The sequence below is a fragment of the Aquarana catesbeiana genome, linkage group LG03 (genome assembly GCF_042186555.1).
Source record: "Aquarana catesbeiana isolate 2022-GZ linkage group LG03, ASM4218655v1, whole genome shotgun sequence".
Lineage (NCBI taxonomy): Eukaryota > Metazoa > Chordata > Amphibia > Anura > Ranidae > Aquarana > Aquarana catesbeiana.
In genome coordinates this window covers 727,980,178-727,994,327 of record NC_133326.1, presented here as the reverse complement: position 1 = coordinate 727,994,327, position 14,150 = coordinate 727,980,178, and positions in this window count along the sequence as shown.

Here is a 14,150-nt window from a genome sequence, read left to right as displayed (position 1 = left end):
CACAACTCAGTCAAGTTTACAACAGAACCAAATATACAATTAAATCTGAGCTGTTTACAGCTCAGCCAAAAACTAAATTTACACTATAGACCCATTTTTAGGAACAGGGGGCTACACACAGATTGCTCCAGTGGAGCTGCCGGATTGGTATGCAGAGTTCTGCTTACCTCCAGCCATTAACAACCTACCCTCCTTGTCTAGGGTTGCCACCCATCAAGGATTCACCTGGACAGTCCAGGCTTTGAATTGTATGTCCGGGTTTCAGACCACCTGAAACCCAGACACAATATTCAGAATGGATTTTGGCTCCTCAATTAACCATGTACCAGAACCGCTGAGTGCATAGGTGTGCACATGGGCCCCACTCCCATACACGGACAGGAGAGGAGAGAGGGCTTGATCTGCTCCTCCTATTCCCACCCCTACTCCTCTGTCTGCCCACCCACACTCCAATCCCCAGCTTTCTATGCCTCAGGAAATGGATGGGTGGGATGGAAGTTTGAAGTTCAGAAACTGGCAGATACATTGTGAATGAAAGGTGTCGACGCCTGAACCTCCAATGTCTGTGACTGAAGTCTCCCTGCTCCCTCCCTCCTCTCTCCTGCCTCCAAGCGAGTGAGTACACTAAGGTAAGGAGGTAAGGGGGACTCAGAAAGTAAGGGGTGCCCTGTGGACTCTGATGTAAGTCGGAGGTTTGGTGAGGAGAAACCCCCTTACATCAGAGTTCCCCTTTACACCACAGTGTCCCTCCTTAAAAATAAAATGTTGCTGTACGTGACTAAAGTGTTTGGGTTTGGCTTGAAGAAAAAGTGGCAACCCTATCCATGTCAGGCCCCTCCCCTGAGGAATCCCCTTTCCAATTTGGAAAGCAACTCAGGAACGCAAACAGATCCAACTACAGGTCCCCAGCGGCCGAAAACCCCAGAACTAGGGATCAAAGATCAAATCTGCAAAAGCTATATACCCTCTAGGGCAGGGGCATGCAATTAGCGGACCTCCAGCTGTTGCAAAACTACAAGTCCCACCGTGCCTCTGCTAGGGTTGCCACTTTTTCTTCAAGCCAACCCCGAACACTTTAGTGGCGCACCGCAAAAACATTTTTTTTAATATACACTATAGGATCGTAACAGACCTGGGACATCTTTGGGCTCTCCAAAAAGAATAGTAATGCTGTGCACATAGTGCCCTCTCACTCTCCTATCAGGCCCTGTTCTGAGCCACATTCCTGCCTGAATATTGTGTCCGGGTTTCAGTTCATCTGAAACCCGGACACAATATTCAGGCAGGAATGTGGCTCAGAACAGGGCCTGATAGGACTGAAACCCGGACACATTATTCAAAACCCAAACTGTCTGGGTGAATCCTGGACAGGTGTCAACCCTAGCCTCTGCCTCTGGGTGTCATGCTTGTGGCCGTCAGAGTCTTGCTGTACCTCATGGGACTTGTAGTTCTGCAACAGCTGGAGGTCCGCTAATTGCATATCCCTGAAATAGGGATTCACTCACCCGCTGAGAAAAGTTGTCAATAGTTTATTCGTTATGGTTTGCTGAGCACATGTTTACCTTACCATTTTTTTTTGCACTTGTTAGAAAGAAGTTATTAAATGTTCGCCCACTAGGTGGCGCCATTTACCTTGCAATGTTACAACTACCGGATTCATAGACTTTCCAAACACAAAATCTAACAAGCAAGAACCTGAGTATTAACCACTTAAGGGCCTCTTTCTGAGATTTGTTGTTTACAAGTTAAAAACAGTTTTTTTGCTATAAAATTACTTTGAGCCCCCAAACATTATACATTTTTTTTCTAACACCCTAGAGAATAAAACGGCGGTTGTTGCAATACTTTCTGTCACAACGTATTTGCGCAGCGGTCTTACAAGCACACTTTTTTAAAATTGAATTAAAAAATAAGACAACAGTAAAGTTAGCCCAATTTTTTTTTTTATTGTGAAAGATGATGTTACGCCGAGTAAATTGATACCCAACATGTCACGCTTCAAAATGGCGCCCGCTCGTGGAATGGCGACAAACTTTTACCCTTAAAAATCTCCATAGGCGACATTTAAAAAATTCTACAGGTTGCATGTTTTGAGTTACAGAGGAGGTCTAGGGCTAGAATTATTGCTCTCACTCTACCGATCGTGATGATACCTCACGTGTGTGGTTTGAACACCGCTTTCATATGCGGGCGCTACTCACGTATGCGTTCGCTTCTGCACGCAAGCTCGGTGGGACAGGGTGCATTTAAATTTTTTTTTTTCTTATTTATTTTACCTTTTATTTTTTATTTTTACACTGTTTAAAAAAAAATGTGTCACTTTTATTCCTATTACAAGGAATGTAAACATCCCTCATAATAGAAAGAAAGCATGACAGGACCTTTTAAATATGAGATCTGGGGTCAAAAAGACATCTCATATTTACACTAAAATGCAATAAAAAAAAGAAATTTGTCATTTAAAAAATTATTTTAAAAAAATGTCCCTTTAAGAGCGATGGGAGGAAGTGACGTTTTGCTTCGGCCCTGCAGTGTCATTGAGATGGGTGGGGGCCATCTTCCCCTCACTCGTCTCCATGCACAGCCACAGGAAGGATCCGATTGCCTCCGCTGCTGCCGACAGCTCTGGTAAGTGGCGGAAGGCGTGCGGCGGGAGGGGCCGCCGATAACAGTGATCTTGCGGCGAATCCGCCGCAGAGACCACTTTTATCTTGTAGCCGACTGCCGGCCGAACACGGGGATACTGGGGTTATGGCAGCTAGCTGCTGCCATAACAAGGATATCCGTCCTCAAAGTGAGGAGGTATATCAGCGTTCGGAGGATCGGCAAGTGGTTAAGCCTGGTACACACGATCGGATTTTTGGCCAACAGAGCGTCAGACTTTTGTCTGAAGGGCGTATGCCAGGAACTTGTTTTGCCTACAAACGGTAGACAAATGTCGGCCAACAAACACGAACGTAGTGACCTACTATGTGGAATTTCAACTCTTGAGTGCCACCCGTTGGGCCCCTTCTGCTAATGTCGTGTTTGGTGAGCAAGTGGAAACAAATATGGTATCACTCACATGCATCACTTCTTTAGCTATGGGAAATTGCGAGCTTTCTCTGAACTCCAATCAATATTTTTGCTCCCTAAGTCTATGCATTTTTATTATTTGCAGCTCCAGCATGCAATAAGGGCCCAGCAGGGGGGTTTATCAATGGGTACCAGAGCTTACTCCTATCTTCAACTATATGAGTGAGGCCACCAACTACAAAGGGTTTATTTCAAGTAGTTATGCTGTGTTACTGAATACAGGGCTGTCTTTAAGGCAGGGCAAAAGGGACAGCTGCCCTGGGCCCCATCATTGTTGTGGGGCCCAAAGAGCCTGCCTCATACTTGCCAACTATCCCAGTTTAAATTTCCTTGTCCTTTGAAGTTTTAGTCCCATCCTGTGTCCCGATATCTCAGTGTGAAGTGCTGCTACTAATGCTTCCCAGCTCTGCCCTATTGTTGTGTACGGATGACTCACCTGCAGACCCTGTGTTTACATGTAAATAACCTGCATTCATATGTAAATAGCCGCGGACCGGCGGCTTTGATATGTAAATAATAGTAACATTAATATGTATATCATTCCTCCCTGAAGTCATATCTACCATCACCTATACTGAATGCTGTCCACCAGGGAAGTAAAGGGGCATGCGTAAAAGTCCTGCCTGCAACTGTTGTCATTAAGCCTAACATCAGCCTGTTCTGCAAAGGTAAGCAAATTGGTGGGGGGTAACCTCTAGCAACCAATCACTTAGCGGTAATGATACACTGTAACCTCTGGCAACCAATCACAATCGCTGCCTGATCTGATTCAGTAAACTGATTTTGAGTCTAACTGCTATTTATTGTATATCTCAGAGCAAAATTGCATGGGGGTGGGGGGGGGGCAAGAAAATGTTTGCCCAGGGTCCAATCAATATTAAAGACGGCCCTGACTGAATATCTTTCATCTGGACTCACCTCTTAAAGAAGTGTCCCGATGGGAACAGGATGTTGGAGCCATTGAGGAGGAACATGGGAAGAAGCTTTACAATCTGTCACCCAGTGCTCACTAAATGTGGCTCAAAGCCTTTCACAATTATATATAGTCTTGAGGGCACATTATACACTGGCCAGATTAGCTCGCATGGGAGTGCGATTGGATCCCACCTTTCACTAGATGTTGTAGAGATCATGGGGATTTGATACATCTCCTATGGAGGTGCCCAAAATTGTATTCACACTGGAAGAAGGTCATAGACACTCTCAACCAGGTCTTTTAGGTTCAGATTCCAGAGGACCCTAAACATTGTCTGCTGGGTATAGTAGATAATCTTCTGGTTGAGGACACTCCTACACATGGCCATTGCTAGAGCCCTTTTTCAGGCCTCTAAATACATTTTAAGGCACTGGAAGTCTACAGATCCTCCCACAGTGAAGGAATGGATTACCCAAATGGGTGATACCATCCAACTGGAGGAGTTAATTTTCCAACACAGAGGCAGCAGGGGAAAATTTGATAAATTATGGTCCTCATGGCTTGATGTTCCGGTTTTAGCTCCCGCAGACCTAGTCATGAACCGATTACTTCAATAGATTTGAAGACATTGAACTCTAAACTAGGTGGTTCTATGACAATGGTTTAACAACGATACCTTATTGTAATTCCTGTGAGATTGTTTGACTGTATAGCACAAGCCCGGAATGAAAAGGGAACCTTAGGTGGAGGGCGAACATGACTGGGGACAGCTGTAGTGGGTGCACAGGATGTTGACATGGGAAGTGTTCAGGAGAAAGGGGAAGGGGAGTTTTTGGATTGGTCAGGGGGAGGAGTGTAAAGTTAATTTTGACCCTGCAGAGGGGAGGGGTTAGTCATTTGTGAGGCAGCAGAGGCAGTGAGAGGTATAGGTAAGGTTTTTTTCCCACCCACCCTCCCTGTTGTTTGGTTGCTTGAAATGTAAAATGTGTGTATTTGGGTCATTGGGCATGGGTCTCTGGTTCGTGTAGGTTGGAATGATGGAAGGTAAACAGGATATGGTGTGGGGAATGTTGAACCTATCTCGGTATGGTACCCTCCCTAGCTGGAAATAATGGGCTACCGGTCATCGGGCTGCAGTGGTATGAAGGTGGCAATGGTTCGTCCCTGTGCTAGTGGGATCACGGCTAGGGGCCAAGGATACTGTGGTGGTGGTGGTGCAGCCGATGCGGTAGATATACCTTCCTTCACGAACCTCAGACAGAGCAGGAGTTTAAAAAAGTTGGGGTTTATTATAAGTGTTATATATATATAACAGGGGCCGGATGGCCATTTAATCCAGAAGATGTGTGGTGATCATTTTAATAAGTAAGGTAAGGCAAGTAGTGGAATGGGTTTTGGTTAAGGGGAGCACACGAAAATCAGCTGTACACCAGTCAAGATTGTTGCATATAAGGTGATGTCTATGGTTTTAAACACCTGAATGTTACTATTGACAGTCCATTGTGTTCTGTTTTTTTGTATGCCTTACTTCTTGTGCTCAATACAAATCTTTTGTTAGATAAAAAAATAATAATAATGTAAAAATGTATTTTTATAAGTGTAAATGTGTACATTCGTAAGGCTTGTCCTAATCTGACATCGAAAGGTTTATTACCAAATCAACTGAGAGCTGAGCTCAGCCTCGCCCTGTGCAGACGAGTTGTAACCAGTTCAGTTGTATTTCTAGCTCTAGATACTTTCATTTTCATTTCTCTTCTGCTGTCAGCGATGGCGTCTGATGATGTGAAAGCTGAACTGGAATGTTCTGTATGAACTTTTATAAAGATCCTGTAACCCTGAAATGCGGGCACAACCTCTGCCGGGCTCTGTTGATCGTGTGCTGGATACACAGGAGGGGTCTGGAGATTGTTCCTTTTCTGTATGCAGAGAGAAGTTTCAGGATCGGCCTGCACTGCAGAAGAAAATTAAACCTTGAAACATGGCAGAGAATTTCCTGGCTGCTCAGCCAGATCAGGAGGAGTCCGGGGTCTTCTGTACTTACTGTATGGACTCTCCTGTACCTGCTGTTAAATCCTGTCTACACTGTGAGGTTTCTCTGTGTGATAAACACCTAAGAGTCCACAAAAAGTCCTTAGAACACATCTTATGTGACCCCACCTTGTCCATGGAGAGCAGGAAATGCTCTGTCCATAAGAAGATCCTGGAGTATTACTGCACTGAGGATAATACCTGTATCTGTGTGTCCTGCAGTTTGGCTGGAGAACATCGGGGACACCGGATGGAGATGTTGGAAGATGCTTTTGGGAAGAAAAAGGAGGCACTGATGAATATTCTGCAGAAACTTCTGACAAAGAGAGAGAAGACAGAGGAAAGAGTCCAGAGTCTGCAGGAACATAGGTGGAAAGTAGAAGAAGAATCAGCTAGTGACACCGAGAGGGTCAATACCCTGTTTAGAGATCTCAGGAGACATCTGGAAGACCTGGAAAGGAGAGTCCTGAGGGACATCTCTGGGCAGGCAGAGCGGGTCTCTAGCTCCATAATGGATTTCATCCAGGATCTGGAAATAAAAAAGGAGGAACTGTCCAGGAAGATGCGTCACATTGAGGAGCTGTGTAACATGACGGATCCACTGACTGTCTTACAGGAATCAGACACAGGTGAATTGTGTGATACTGAGGATGGAGATAATGAGGACAGAGGGAGACATGAGGAACTCCTCCATGATGGAGGGGGTCTGGGTTTGGCGGGGGTCTTACACACAGGTTTATCTGATATAATAACAGAGGTAAATGTACACTTCCCTATACAGGAAGCTGCAGACATATTATTGAATGTAAACACAGCTGGTAATGAGCTACAGATATCAGATGACAGCAAAACTGCTTCCAGGTCATATATAGACCAGAATCACCCAGAAACACCAGAGAGATTTCAGGATTGTCCTCAGGTGATGAGCAGTCAGAGTTTCTCCTCAGAGCTACATCACCGGGATGTGGATGTTGGGGGATCAGAGACCTGGAAAGTTGATATGTGTTACCCTGCAGACATATTACTCGATGTAGACACAGCTCATAATAAGCTAAAGATATCAGATGACAGGAAAACTGTATCCAGGTCACAAATAAACCAGAAGCGCCCTCAAGCACCAGAGAGATTTCAGTGGCATCCTCAGGTGATAAGCAGTCAGAGTTTCTCCTCAGGGAGACATTACTGGGATGTGGATGTCGGGGGATCACGTGAATGGATAGTTGGGATGTGTTACTCCAGTGTAGACAGGAAAGGACGTAAGTCAGAGATTGGAAAGAATAAAAAGTCCTGGGGATTGGACAGGTCTGGTAATCAGCATTTTCTGATACATGACAGTAACGTGATCCCTTTACCCTACAATATAACCAGTAACAGAGTCAGGATAGATCTGGATTATGAGGCCGGGCGGATCTCCTTTTATGATCTGTGTAACCCGATCCGACTCCTCCACACCTTCACCACCACCTTCACTGAGCCCCTCCATGCTGGGTTTAATGTAATGAAAGGTTATGTAATGATATGTGCGGGGAGATGTGAGAACTCGGCCCAGAGTCTGGTGACATCACAGGAATGGGTGATGGGAATGGATCATTGATCAGCCAATGCTTGGATGAAGTGGTGACTCGATAGATAGAAGAACCACCCTAAGACAGGAAGTGTGTCACTGGCACGATCACCAAGGGAAAATAAAGGGAAAAAAAGGCCTAAGATTGGTAAGCTTTAATATATATCATTTTTGTTTTTGGGTTTATTACCACTTTAAGTCTTTGCCCTGGAGCAAGAATGCTATAAATAAGAATCAGAAAAAAGTCAGAATTCCTTATCTCCATACTTGTTCTGGGTCAAAGACTGAGGCTGTATTGAAGCCAAAGCATCAGCTTGACAGCCAAGGAACTAGCATTCTGAAAAGGAGTTTAGCAATGGCAACCCCCATGCTTCTATCATGACAGATTCCCTTAAAATATAAAATGTAATTCATTTTATGACATCACTAAGTGAGCTAGGGAGGAGATGGAATCCTTATGGGTAGAGCTCCATGGGGATCAAACTAAGGGGAAAGTAATACTGGGAGTATGCTATAGGCCCCTTAACCTGGGGGAGGAGGGGGAGACAGACCTCCTATCACAAGTTGGATCAACAGCAAGAATGGGAAGTGTCATTATAATGGGGGATTTTAATTATCCAGACATAGACTGGGCAGAAGGAACAGCGCATTTGTCTAAGGCTTGCCAGTTCCCTTAATGTCTTGCAGGACAATTTCATGGGTCAGATGGTAGACTGAACTAGAAACAAGGCGTTACTAGATCTACTGATTACCAACAATACAGACCCGATCACGGATGTGGAAATACGGGGCAATTTAGGTAACAGCGATCACAGGTCAATTAGTTTCAGTATAAATTACACAAATAGGAAACATAAGGGGAATACAAAGACACTGAATTTTAAAAAAGACAACATCCCTAAACTACGAGCCTTGCTAGAAGATAATAAAGTAGTTGTAAACCCTATTGGAACATTAAAAAAAAAAAAACCTGCAAGATAAAGGCTTAGTGAGCTAGTATGCATAGCATACTAGCTCATTATGAATTACTTACCTGAGATCGAAGCCCCCGCAGCGGTCCTTGTTCACTGACATCTCCCCGGGGGGTTACTTCCAGGTATCGCAGCTCCGGCGCTGTGATTGGCCGGAGCCGCGCTGATGTCACTCCTGTGCATGCGCGCGGGAGCTGCCGGGAACGGCACGGTACAACTGAAGTGCGCATGTGCTGATGCCACATGCAAATACAGGGATATCTCCTAAACCGTGCAGGTTTAGGAGATATCCAGTGCAGCTACAGGTAAGCCTAATTATAGGCTTGCCTGTAGTTTAAAGTGGTTGTAAAGGGTTTACAACCACTTTAATTGGGATAAAATCTTAGGAACAAAGAACAAGGAGGAGAGATGGGTTTGCTTTAAGAGCATATTAAATAAGGGCATTAGCCAATGCATCCCATTGGGAAATAAATGTAAAAGAGTGAATACAAGTCCTGGGTGGTTTAACTCCAATGTAAAAATGTATATAAAAGCAAAGGAGGCCTTAAAAAAAAATACAAGGCTGAGGGATCATCACCAGCATTCAAACTTTACAAAGAATGCAACAAGAAATGTAAGGATGCAATTAGGACGGCTAAGATAGAACACAAATGACACATAGCGCAGGAGAGCAAAAAAAAATCCCAAGAAATGATTTAAGTATGTAAACAGTAAAAGAGGGAGGACAGACCATATTGGCCCCATAAAGAATGATGAAGGGAATCTGGTTACAAAGGATGGGGAGATGGCGAAGGTATTGAATTTATTCTTCTCCTCAGTCTTCACGAGTAAATCGGGGGGCTTCAGTAACCAAAACTGCAGTGTTTATCCTCATGACACTTCACAGGAAGCACCTCCATGGTTAACAGAGGACAGAATTAGAAATAGACTTGAAAAACGTAACATTAATAAGTCACTAGGAGCAGATGGCTTGCATCCGAGGCTACTTAAGGAACTCAGTCAAATAATTGCCAGACCATTGTTCCTAATTTTTACTGACAGTCTACTGACTGAAATGGTACCAACTGATTGTAGAAAAGCCAATGTAGCACCAATATTTTAAAAAGGGCCCAAAATACATCCCTGGGAATTACAGACCAGTTAGCCGAACATCAATAGTATGTAAACTCTTGGAGGGGATGATAAGGGACTATATACAAGATTTTAGTAATGAAAACGGTATCATTATCAGTAATCAGCATGGATTCATGAAGAATCGTTCTTGCCAAACCAATCTATTAACCTTCTATGAGGAGGTGAGTTGCCATCTAGATAAAGGAAGGCCCGTAGACTTGGTGTATCTGGATTTTGCAAAAGCATTTGACACAGTTCACACTAAAAACCTTTACTGTACAAAGTAAGGTTCATTGGCATGGACCATAGGGTGAGTACATGGATTGAAAACTGGCTACAAGGGCGAGTTCAGAGGGTGGTGATAAATGGGGAGTACTCGGAATGGTCAGGGGTGGGTAGTGGGGTCCCCCAGGGTTCTGTGCTGGGACCAATCCTATTTAATTTGTTCATAAATGACCTGGAGGATGGGGTAAACCGTTCAATCTCTGTATTTGCAGATGATACTAAGCTAAGCAGGGCAATAACTTCTTCCCAGGATGTGGAAACCTTACAAAAAGATCTGAACAAATTAATGGGGTGGGCAACTACATGGCAAATCAGGTTCAATGTAGAAAAATGTAAAATAATGCATTTGGGTGGCAAAAATATGAATGCAATCTATAGACTGGGGGGAGAACCTCTGGGGGAATCTAGGATGGAAAAGGACCTGGGGGTCCTAGTAGATGACAGGCTCAGCAATGGCATGCAATGCCAAGCTGCTGCTAACAAAGCAAACAGAATATTGGCATTAAAAAGGGGATCAACTCCAGAGATAAAACGATAATTCTCCCACTCTACAAGACTCTGGTCCAGCCGCACCTGGAGTATGCTGTCCAGTTCTGGGCACCAGTCCTCAGGAAGGATGTGCTGGAACTGGAGAGAGTCCAGAGAAGGGCAACACAACTAATAAAGGGACTGGAGGACATTAGTTATGAAGAAAGGTTACGAGCACTGAACTTATTCTCTCTGGAGAAGAGATGCTTGAGAGGGGATATGATTTCAATTTATAAATACCGTACTGGTGACCCTACAATAGGGATAAAACTTTTCAGTGGAAGGGAGTTTAATAAGAAACGTGGCCACTCACTAAATTAGAAGAAAATGGGTTTAACCTTAAACTGCATAGAGTGTTCTTTACTGTAAGAGCGGCAAGGATGTGGAATTTCCTTCCACAGGCGGTGGTCTCAGCGGGGGGGCATCAATAGTTTCAAAAAACGTATTAGATAAGCACCTGAATGACCACAACATACAGGGATATACAATGTAATAATGACATATACTCACACACATAGGTTGGACTTGATGGACTTGTGTCTTTTTTCAAACTCGCTTACTATGTAACTATGTAACTATGTATTATCTGACACAATGATAACTGCCAGGTGTGTCTGCATTCCAGGGACAGTCCCGGGATTTAGAGGTTTTCCCTGGAAATGTTGCTGATTTTAATCATATTTTTGTATAGTTTTTTTTTATGATTTGTATTACAGAGCTGGTTCTCTTTCATGGTAATATTAATCGTTGACGGTTATTTTATTCCTATAAAATTAAATTTGGGCTTTGTATTGGTACCTCATCCATATTTTACACTTAAAGAATATATATAGAACCTTGCAGACTATACCAAAGAAGGACAGTGTCACAGAAATTCATAAAAAATTATATATTTATTACAAAAAGTTAAAATATGTTAGCGTTATACTCATAAAATCATAAGGTCAATGCTTTTTTTGGATGATGCAGGCCATATAATTACACTTCAACAATATTCCCTTGCTAATATGTCAAGAGGTTGGCGTGTTTCACCAACATTGCTTAATCAGGACATCAATATCTTGTCCTATGTGGCCTATCCAAAAGGAAAAATCACAACAATTAATTTTAGTAAATAACATGCAACATGATATATAGTAAACATGCTGTGTCCCTCTAGACCACTTACATGCTCCAATCAGAGCCAGGCGAAAGCCAATGATGGGCCGTATACCAGAAGGCTGTGATATGTCATGTGGAACAGAAGAACCATGCATAAAAATGCCTATATAAAGGAGCACAACTGGTTGGGAAGCTAGCCTCATCACCAGGCAGGACTTATGTTCAAACAAAATGTCCAAGTGTGTCACACTCACTCATTAAATAGATTCCAGAGGAGAAAATCAGCACTGAAACCAGATCACAATATCAGAATGTTTAATCCAATACAGATTAACTTGATCTATAATATCCAATATATAAAAAACATATATTTGCTGTATGAATATTTGAATATTGAGGTCCTGAGGAAGCAATGTCGGTGAAACACGTTGACATATTAGCAAAGGAATATTGTAGATATATGGCCTGTACCATCCAAAATGAGCATTGACCTTATGATTTGATGACTATAATGCTAACATATTTTAACTTTTTGTAATAAATATTTTTTTTTTAATGAATTTCTGTGTCACTGTCCTTCTCTGGTACAAGTAAAGCCCACAAGGTTCTATATATATATATTCTTTAAAGGTTATTTTATTCCTCGTTTTCCTGTTTCTATCAATGTCGGCTGTTTTCAGTCCTGGAAATACACGTCTTCTTCATACAGGAGAGAATTCTGGGAAATCTCTGGAAGATATATGAGGAATCATGAGGTTGTCTCACTTCCTGTTAAAGCAGAACTCCGGCCTGTATTCATGTATACAGAGCCGCCTTCATTTCTCTCTTCTATCTGCCCGGAGTTCAGCTTTAAATTAGGGAAGACACCCCGATATTCTCCTCCTCATTGCTTTCCTGAGATTTTGTTCGAATTTTTTCTCTGAATGTTTTTTCCTAAAGTCTCCATTTATATAGAGAAATGTTCTTTTATCATATAGTGATAGGAAGTGATGAGGATTTAGTGTTATAATCATCCTGTTGTCTGCCGTCCACCAGAGGACCCAATTAGGAATGTTCATGTTTCTATTGGTCATGTTGTATCTCTATCATTGGAGTCATGTGATCAGTTCTGTTAATCATTTTTCTGATCTTTTCTGTCCTAATCATGTCTAGTAATTAGAAGTGATTGTAAGGAATCGTATTGTATTGGAAGTGATTTCTTTATAATAAATACATTTATTTATAATAAATTTCCTCAGATTGTGTTGTGCTCACTATGATATGAGAAGTTCTAGAACCCCAAAGACCCGTGACACCAGGGTTACTGTGTATATTCAGGATGAGCCCCGCCACTGCACACTGCGTGATCTGAGCCAGAAGAAGCCCCGCCCACATCCACCAATGGGGATCAGTATAGAGGATGATAGGGGGAGGGGCTGGAGGATGACACTTCTACACGGGGACTTCTGTAGCTCACAGATGGACATGACCTGATAAAATGGAGGGAGAGCAGATGAAAAAGGTGAAGGGAGAAAGAGAAGGAAGGAGCAGAGAAGAGTGGAGAAAGGAGAAGAGAAAAGAAAGAGAGGAGGGAGGAATAGAAAAGAGAATAAGAGGAAGGAGGGGAGGGAAAAGAAAGAGAGAGGAAGGAGGAAAAGGGAAGAGAAAAGAGGGAAGAAGGGAAAGGCGAGAGAGGAGGGGGAGAAGAATAGACAATGAGAGGAAGGAGGAGGAAAGAAGAGAAATAGGAGGGGTGGTAGAAGTAGAAAAATGATGGAGAATAAAAGAGAGAGAGGGTTGAGACAAAAGAGCGAGAGGAAAGATGAAGAGAGAAAAGATAGAGGAGGAGAAAGGGGAGAGAATTGAGAGAGAGCAGAAGGAGGAGTAGTGAAGAGAAAGTGAGAAAGAGAGAAGATAGAGAAAAAGGAGAGAAGAGAGAAGAGAGGAAGGAGGAGATAAGAGAAAGAGGGAGGAGAGAGCGGGAGGGAAATCAAGGAGTAGAGAAAGCAGAGTGGGGAGGAAGAAGGATAGAAGAGTTGGGACAAGGAGAAGAGAGCAGAGAGAGGAGAAGAGAAAGACAGGAAGTAAGTGTTATGGAAATGATTAAGAGCTCCAATCGAGCTCAAGGTTATCTGCTGCTGTCTCTAATTTGAAAAGTGTTGATATGCATGCATATAAAAGTAAACACACTGAGACACGCTCAGTTTCGTTACTGTTACACTTCTAATTTATTCAAGGCGGTGTTAATGTTTTATACACACAAATACGTCATTGCTATGTCAGTCTAATAGGTACATCTCATTGGTCAAGATAGAAAAGAAGATGGATAATTTTCATAACGAGGTTTGGCTCTCTTTGTTCTTATCTCCAGTTCCGCGTTCTTCTGTGTGTGGGAGGTAGGGGGTACACGCCATTTTGAGAAAATATAGGAACAGAGCAAATCTGTATACTTATATAATGAGTAAGGAGAAAAATATGTATGCACATAAGAAAATAGACATTTTCAGATTACTATTATTATTATCTACATCACATTCCTTCACAATCCCCCCTAAAATGACTATTTTCTCTTTTCTGTCCCTAATACTAA